Genomic DNA, 9,283 nt, shown 5'->3' on the forward strand with positions numbered 1-9,283 from the left:
TAGTTCTTCTTCCACGGATATTGGTTTGAGATTGGGATTTCTTACCGATTATTCGTTTTTGATCCGTACCTTGTTGATTTATTTCTCTACCTTAATTCTACGTGGCTTCTCAATTTATGGATATGTGACCATTTCAAGAGGAAATGCATTCGTTCATTTTGTTCGGATGTGAAGACTATATGTTGCAATTTTTTCATTCCGTTGGATTCAGCTTCATTATTTGTCTATCAATGTGCTAATGGTGGTCAACCTCTTCAGGATGGCTCCTCCAACGCGCATGACTTCGAATCCTGATCCACCACCACCTCCACCTCCTCCAGAGGCATGGCAAGCTGTGATGGCCGCAACCAATGCAAACACACAGCTAATCATGCAAATTCTTCAAGAGTGCAATCAAGGCAGTCAAGGGAATCAACGCAGCAATCAGAATCACTTTGCTTCACTCAACCAGTTCCTTGCTAACGGGCCAAAAACTTTCAGCAATTGTGTTGAGGCAACCGATGCTGACGATTGGCTTGTGGATCTGTGCAAGCATTTCGAGTGCAGTAACGTCAGGCCTGAGGACTTTGTTAAGTTCGCTTCCTTCCAACTCAAAGATCAAGCTGCAGAATGGTTCCAGCAGTACAAGGACTCCAGAGGTGGACGTGTTATCACTTGGGATGATTTCCGTCGAGATTTCCAAGCTCATCATATTCCCCAAAGCATGGTTGAAAGCAAGCGTGAGGAATTCCGCAATCTGAAGCAAGGCTCTTTGTCTGTCTATGACTACAACAAGTTGTTCCAGAAGCTCGCCCGCTTTGCCAAGCAGGACGTCCCTGATGAGAAGAGCATGATATATCAGTTCAGGGGTGGTCTCAGAGAAGATATTCAGCTCGCTCTTGTTCTCTTTGAGCCCTTGAGGTACGATGAGTTCTACAACATGGCACTGAAGCAAGAGGCTGCTCAGTTGAGGTGTGATGCTTCCAAGAAGCGAGTCAGATATGTTACTCATTCTTCCTCTACTCAAGTGGCCAAGCAGCAGAAGTTTTGGCTTCCTCCTCCTCCGTTCCGTCAGCCGTATCAGCAGAAGAGCAAAGGTGGCAGTGGTTCTTCCCACCCACCCAACCCTGGCTTTCAGAACAAGACTTCGTCTCAAGCTCCAAGATCGAGTGCTCCGTATCACCGTCCGCTTTCAGAGGTCACGTGCAACAAGTGCCAACAGAAGGGTCACTATGCCAACAAGTGTCTCAACCAGAGGCTTCTTCCTCCTCCTCCTGTCAGATCAACAAGTACAGCGGTGGTCAAGCATAATCCCAAGCATGCCAAGGTCAATTTGATGAATGCAGCTCAGGCAGAGGACTCGTCAGATGTGATCATGGGTAACCTTCCCGTTAATGATATTCCTGCAAAAGTTCTTTTTGACAAGGGTGCATCGCATTGTTTCATCTCGAGACCGTTTTCATCTAAGCATGGTTTGCCTTTGCAAATTTTGCCTAGTCCTTTAGCAGTTGTCTCTCCCGGTAAGCGCATGCATGCTAACTCCATTGCTCCGGATGTTACTATCACTTTGGGTGACTACAAGTTTCTATCTTCTCCAACGGTTCTCGGTGACTCGGATATTGATCTTATTCTCGGGATGGATTGGCTTTCTAAGCACAAGGCTCAGCTTGATTGTGCAGCCAGGCAGATTCAATTGACCCATTCGTCTGAGGATGTAATTGTCTTTGCCGCTCGGGATAATACTATCCGTCTGTTTTCTCTAAATGAGAAGGGTGAATTGGATGCCGTCTCTCAAATTCCAGCCATTTGTGAATACCAAGACGTCTTTCCAAAAGAGCTTCCAGGAATGCCTCCGCACCGGCCAGTTGAATTCGTTATTGATCTTGAGCCTGGTACGGAACCTGTGTGCAAACGTCCTTACAAGCTCGGACCTGAAGAGTTGAAAGAGCTGAAGAAGCAACTCGATATGCAAGAGAAAATGGGTCTCATCCGGCCTAGTTCTTCTCCGTGGGGTTGTGGTGTTCTTTTTGTGAATAAGAAGGATGGAACGGACCGACTTTGTGCTGATTACCGTCCAGTGAACAAGAAGACCATCAAGAACAAATACCCACTTCCCAACATCAATGAGCTGTTCGAACAACTCAAAGGTGCCCAAGTATTCTCCAAGCTTGATCTCCGTATGGGTTATCACCAGATTCGCATTCGTGAAGAAGATATTCTCAAGACAGCATTCAGAACAAGCTTTGGTTCATATGAATACACTGTCATGTCTTTTGGCCTCGCCAACGCTCCTCCGACCTTCTCTCGCATGATGAACTTCATCTTCAACGCCTACACCAATGACTTCGTTTTGGTCTATCTCGATGACATTCTGGTTTTCTCGAAGAACAAGGAAGATCATGCCAAGCATTTGTGTTTGGTTCTCGATAAGCTCAGAGAACATCAGTTCTACGCCAAGTTCTCCAAGTGTGAATTTTGGCTTGATGAGGTTCTTTATCTTGGTCATATCATCTCTGCCAAGGGCATTGCCGTGAATCCTGAGAAGGTGTCTGCAATTGTGAATTGGGAACCTCCTCAGAACGTGAAGCAACTTCGCAGTTTTCTCGGTCTCGCAAGCTATTGCTGAAGATTCGTTGAAAACTTTTCTAAGATCGCGAAGCCTCTCTCTAATCTTCTTCAGAAGCACGTCAAGTATATTTGGTCTCCGGAGTGTGACATTGCTTTCAACACTTTGAAAGAGAAATTGATCACTGCTCCAGTTCTGACTCCGCCTGATGAATCCAAGCCGTACGAGGTCTTTTGTGATGCCTCTCTCCAAGGTCTTGGCGCAGTTTTGATGCAAGAGAAGAAAGTTGTTCCTTATACATCTCGCCAGTTGAAGCCTAATGAGAAGAACTACCCCACTCATGATCTCGAGTTGGCGGCAGTTGTGCATGCTCTTTTGACTTGGAGACATCTTTTATTGGGAAGAAAAGTGGACATTTTCACTGATCACAAGAGTCTCAAGTACATCTTCACTCAGCCTAATCTCAACCTCAGGCAAACTCGTTGGGTCAAAATGATTCAAGAGTATAATCCGAGTATTGAGTATACTCCAGGCAAGGCTAATGTGATTGCTGACGCTTTGAGCAGAAAGGCTTACTGCAACAGTCTGATTCTCAAGCCTTATCAACCCGAGCTTTGTGAAGCTTTCCGCAAACTTAATCTGCAAGTTGTTCCTCAAGGTTTCCTCGCCAACCTTCTAGTCTCTCCTACCTTGGAAGACCAGATTCGCCAAGCCCAGCTTCTTGATGCTATGGTGAAAAAGGTGAAGATTGGGATTGCCAAGAGTCAGTCCAAGTACAAGTGCTACCGCCTTGATGACAAGGACACTCTCTTCTTCGAGGATCGTATTGTTGTGCCCAAAGGTGACCTCCGTAAAGTGATCATGAACGAGGCTCACAATTCTCTCCTCTCCATCCACCCTGGGAGCACGAAGATGTATCAGGACCTTAAGCAAGCTTATTGGTGGACTCGAATGAAGCGCGAGATCGCTCAATTCGTGAATGAATGTGATGTCTGCAGAAGAGTGAAGGCAGAACACCAAAGGCCAACTGGTCTCCTCCAACCTCTTGCCATTCCAGAATGGAAGTTTGACCACATTGGAATGGACTTCGTGACTGGATTTCCAAAGTCCAAGCGTGGCAATGATGCTATATTCGTTGTCATCGACAAACTCACCAAAGTGGCTCACTTTCTGCCTATCAAAGAGTCGATCACTGCAGCTCAATTGGCGGAACTCTATACCTCGCGTATTGTCTCTCTACACGGTATTCCTCAAGTGATCTCTTCAGACCGTGGCAGCATCTTTACCTCGAAATTTTGGGATTCTTTTCAGAAGGCCATGGGCACTAATATCCGCTTCAGCACAGCTTTCCATCCTCAAACAAGCAGTCAAGTCGAGCGTGTCAACCAGATTCTTGAAGATATGCTCAGGGCTTGTGTGATCTCCTTCGGCATGAAGTGGGAGGATTGTCTTCCTTATGCTGAATTCTCCTACAACAACAGTTTTCAAGCAAGTTCGGGCAAGGCCCCTTTTGAAATTCTGTATGGCAGGAAGTGTCGTACCCCTCTCAACTGGTCTGAAACCGGTGAACGTCAGCTTTTGGGTAATGACTTAATCACAGAAGCAAAAGAAATGTGCAAAGTCATTCGAGATAACCTCAAAGCAGCCCAATCCCGTCAGAAGAGCTGCTATGATAGTAAGCACCGCGATTTGGCTTTCGAGATCGGAGATCATGTTTACCTCCGTGTCTCTCCTATGAAAGGTACTCGTCACTTTGGTATCAAAGGGAAGCTTGCCCCTAGATACGTGGGACCTTTCAAGATTGTCAGCAAGAGAGGCGACCTCGCCTATCAACTCGAGCTTCCTTCAAACTTTGCAAATGTTCATGATGTGTTCCATGTCTCTCAGCTTCGAAAGTGCTTCAAGACTCCTGATCGCACCGTCAACTTCGAGGACATTGAGCTCCAAGAAGATCTCTCTTATCGTGAGCACCCAGTTGCTATTCTTGAAGAGACTGAACGCAAGACTCGCAACAAGTCAATCAAATTTCTCAAAGTCAAGTGGTCACACCATTCCGACCGTGAAGCTACCTGGGAACGCGAGGATCACCTCCGTTCTGAATACCCGGCGTTCTTTCAGTCCTAGATCTCGGGACGAGATCCTTTCGTAGTGGTGGAGTGTTGTAACACCCCGGATGTAACTTTCCCTATTTGTACTCCAACTCTTGCCATTTCCGGCGTTAAGTTATTTTATTTTCTCGGGTTCGGGTCTTTGTCTCCGTGTATTGTTATCGTTGTCATGCATCTCATATCATGTCATCATGTGCATTGCATTTGCACACGTGTTCATCTCATGCATTCGAGCATTTTCCCCGTTGTCCGTTTTGCATTCCGGCGCTTCGTTCTCCTCCGGTGGTCATTTCTAGCTTTCTTTCGTGTGTGGGGATTAAACATTTCCGGATTGGACCGAGACTTGCCAAGCGGCCTTGGTTTACTACCGGTAGACCGCCTGTCAAGTTTCGTACCATTTGGACTTCGTTTGATACTCCAACGGATAACTGAGGGACCGAAAAGGCCTCGTGTGTGTTGCAGCCCAACACCCCTCAATTTAGACCAAAACCCACCAAACTCTGCTCCATGTTCTAGAGCGTTCGATCATGATCGCGTGGCCGAAAACCGCACCTCATTTGGACTCTCCTAGCTCCCTCTATGCCTATATATAGGTCCTCCCCAAAAATTCCGGATCAAACCCTAGCCCCTCTCCTCCTCCGACCGCCGGACAAAAATCCAGACGGCCGGACGTGTCCGCCCGATCCGCCCGGGCCAATCCTGCAAGGCCACGTGGCGCCCTGCGGCCCACATCGCCGCTCCGCGCCGCCGGCCCGCGGGGCCCGTTCCCCTCCGCCGCCTCCGCGCCAAGCTCCAGGGAGAGGAGCTCCCGAGCCGCCGGCAACCTCCGCCCGGCGTCCTCCGCCGCCCCGCCGACCGGAGCAGGCCGCCGCCGCCGACGCGCCTCGCCGCCCGCGCCTCCGCCGCCGCGCCGCTCCGCCGCCACCGCGCCGCCCCGCTGCCCTGTCGCGCCGCCCAGCCGCCGTCGTCGCCGACCAGCCCGCCGGCAAGCTCCGATGAGGATCCGGCGATCCTCGGGAGGCGCGCCCCGATCCAGATCCGCGTCGGCTACAGTAACCCTAGATCTAGGTCATTTTTTTCCTAAGTCCTGAAATCTGCAGATCCAAGTGCCTCTGTTCGGGGCCCCGTAACTTTGCATCCGTAACTTCGATTTGGGCATATAGCATATCAAAATGTTCATATCAGATAGTGCATCATTTCATTCCATTGCATCATTTTCATTTTAGTTCATCTTGATGCCCGAAATGCTGTTAGAAGAAGGCTACTTGAGTTAATTGTCAGGTCTGTTACTCCGTTTAGCACTTTTGTCATTTTTGCCATGATTAATGTGTGCATGATATGCCCGTGAGTTCTTCATATGTTTTGTTAAGGGTTTTGTCATCTTTCCAGAGGTGCAACCCATGTATTTTTAGGATGTGTGTGGTGACTTGTGCAAGCTTGCAAAGTGGTGCACTTGCTAATTCTGTTTTCAGGGACTTAGTGATTTCACTAAGTCCTGGGATTGTTTATCTCATGATGCCATATGTTCATGTTGTTTCCTAGTGATCCATGCCTCTTTTGAGGATGATCAGTAAGGGAGTTTTGTTAATCTTGTAGTGCTCTATCCATCCATGTCTTTGTTTGCAATTATGGAGCACCCTAGCTTGAGTCAATCAAGCTCTACTTTTGCTTCGTTGCGAATCTGGGCAGATCGTCAACTTGTTTGCGATTTTGCCGATGCTATTGTAGTTGATCCGTGCATGCTATGCCATTGTTCTTGCCATGTCTAGCTTTCATTGTGTGCCTTCTTAAGGGATGTATGCTTTTCTTGCCATGACTTGCACCGTGGAGAGTGCATCGAGCTCGTAAACATGCCTTCGTGAGTTATGTTTCAGCATGTCCCAGTTTTCACTAAGTCTGAAAACTGATTATGTTTTTGCTATGTTCGTGTGCTTGTTAGGATGTTTTGTGATCCCTTTTGGCTCAAGGTCACTAAGGGACTTTTGTTAAGCTTGTTGAGTAGCTCCATGCCATGTCTTTCTTGGTCATGTTCAGTTCCCGTAGCATGTTGTTTTGTTGCTCCGAAGAGGGCTATATGATCTGAAATTCCAGACAAGTGTTAATTTCACAAAGTTTGAGATATGTTTTCCATTTGCATTTTTGCCGTGCTTGTTTGAACATGTTAATGGATGAATTGGCCGTAGCTCAGTGCTAGAATTTTGTTAAGCATCTTGTGTGCATCCCTGCCATGTATTTTGTTGTCATGTTTGGGTGTTGTAGCATGTTCATTTCGTTGCATTTAGGTGCCTACCTGCTGTAAATCGCAGACCGGTGTCATTTTTGAATCGCTTGCCATTTCCAAACCGTAACTCCGATTCCGGCGTTCTTTATATCGTTTTCAAGCGATTTCACCTCATATTTCCAGTGGCACCCTTAGAATTCCAAGTTGAGGCCAGGTTCATGCATTTCCTGTCATATCTTGCATTTTGCATCCCGCATCGCATCCCGCATAGCATATCATCTTTGCATCGTGTTGTTTGAGTTTGCACGTGGTTGATTGTATCCTTGTTGCTTGTTTGTCTTGTTTGGATAGAGCCGGGAGACGAGTTTGCTAACGAGGAGCCCGTTGAGTTTGCTTTCGAGGATCCAGTCAACTCTGACAACTGTGCAGGCAAGATGATCATACCCTCGAAATCACTACTATCTTTGCTATGCTAGTTTGCTCGCTCTTTTTCTATGCCATTGCTACGATGCCTACCACTTGCTTGCAAGCCTCCCAAATTGCCATGTCAAACCTCTAACCCACCTTTGTCCTAGCAAACCGTTGATTGGCTATGTTACCGCTTTGCTCAGCCCCCTCTTATAGCGTTGCTAGTTGCAGGTGAAGATTGGAGGCTGTTCCTTGTTGGAACATTTATTTACTTGTTGGGATATCATTATATTGCTATGTTATCTTAATGCATCTATATACTTGGTAAAGGGTGGAAGGCTCGGCCTCTCGCCTAGTGTTTTGTTCCACTCTTGCCGCCCTAGTTTCCGTCATATCGGTGTTATGTTCCCGGATTTTTGCGTTCCTTACGCGGTTGGGTTATAATGGGAATCCCTTGATATTTCGCCTTGATTAAAGCTTGTCCAGCAATGCCCAACCTTGGTTTTACCATTTGCCACCTAGCCTTTTCTTTCCCTTGGGTTCTGCAGACTCAAGGGTCATCTTATTTTAACCCCCCCGGGCCAGTGCTCCTCTGAGTGTTGGTCCACCTGTCAGCTGCCGGTGGCCACCAGGGGCAACTCTGGGCTGGCCTACCCGTACCTAAGACAATCTAAGTGTGCCCTGAGAAAGAGATATGTGCAGCTCCTATCGGGATTTGTCGGCACATTCGGGCGGTGTTGCTGGTCTTGTTTTAACCTGTCGAAGTGTCTTGAGTTACCGAGATACCGAGTCTGATCGGAACGTCTTGGGAGGAGGTCTATTCCTTCGTTGACCGTGAGAGCTTGTCATGGGCTAAGTTGGGACTCCCCTGCAGGGATTTGAACTTTCGAAAGCCGTGCCCGCGGTTATGGGCAAATGGGAATTTGTTAATGTCCGGTTGTAGATAACCTTAACCTTAACTTAATTAAAATGAATCAACTGAGTGCGTTACCGTGATGGCCTCTTCTCGGCGGAGTCCCGGAAGTGGACACGGTGTTGGAGTAATGTTTGCGCAGGTTGTTCTCTAGCTTCTCGCTCGTGCTTTGCCTCCTCTTCTCGCTCTCTTTTGCGAATAAGTTAGCCACCATACTTGCTAGTCGCTTGCTGCAGCTCCACTCATATTTTACCTTGCCATACCTATAAGCTTAAATAGTCTTGATCGCGAGGGTGCGGGATTGCTGAGTCCCTGTGGCTCACAGATCACTATTACACCAGATGCAGGGCCTAATGATTCCGCTCCAGGAGACGCGTATGAGCTCAAGTGGGAGTTCGACGAAGACTCTCAACGATACTATGTTTCCTTTCCCGATGATCAGTAGTGGTGCCCAGTTGGGGGTGATTGGGTCCGTGTCGCATGTTGGGTTCTCTTTTATTTTGGCGCCGTAGTCGGGCCATGAGTGTTTGAATGATGTAATGTTATTTATGTACTTGGTTGACGTGGCGAGTGTAAGCCAACTATGTTATCTCCCCTTCATTATTTATATTACATGGGATGTTGTGAAGATTGCCTAACTTGCGACATATGCCTTCAATGCGATTATGTCTCTAAGTCGTGCCTCGACACGTGGGAGCTATAGTCGCATCGAGGGTGTTACAAAACCCGTCAGAGTTGAAGTCCTATATTTGACACCGGTGGTCGCACTTTTTTGAATTTATACAGACATTTTGACGATGTGGTTCAGTGGGTGAAGACGTTCCCATCGAACATGAAGGAGTTTGTGGCGACTTCGTTAATCTCAAGATATTATGTCGGCTTAGTTTCTCGCACGTGCTCATAGAGCTAAGGTGTGCATGCGTGTGTGCATTTGTAGGGTTGTGTATATATGCATATATGTGAGCATCTACGTTCTTACTATATTAAAGAAAAGTGCCTACCCGAAAGAAGCGGGGCTGACAACATTTGTCATTTTCAAATTCGTACATTTTTAGCCTTCAACGCAGACCTCTATGTTGGTTGAACAT

This window comes from Triticum urartu, chromosome 7A (assembly GCF_056163025.1).
Source record: "Triticum urartu cultivar PI428250 chromosome 7A, HENAU_Tu73, whole genome shotgun sequence".
Classification (NCBI taxonomy): domain Eukaryota; kingdom Viridiplantae; phylum Streptophyta; class Magnoliopsida; order Poales; family Poaceae; genus Triticum; species Triticum urartu.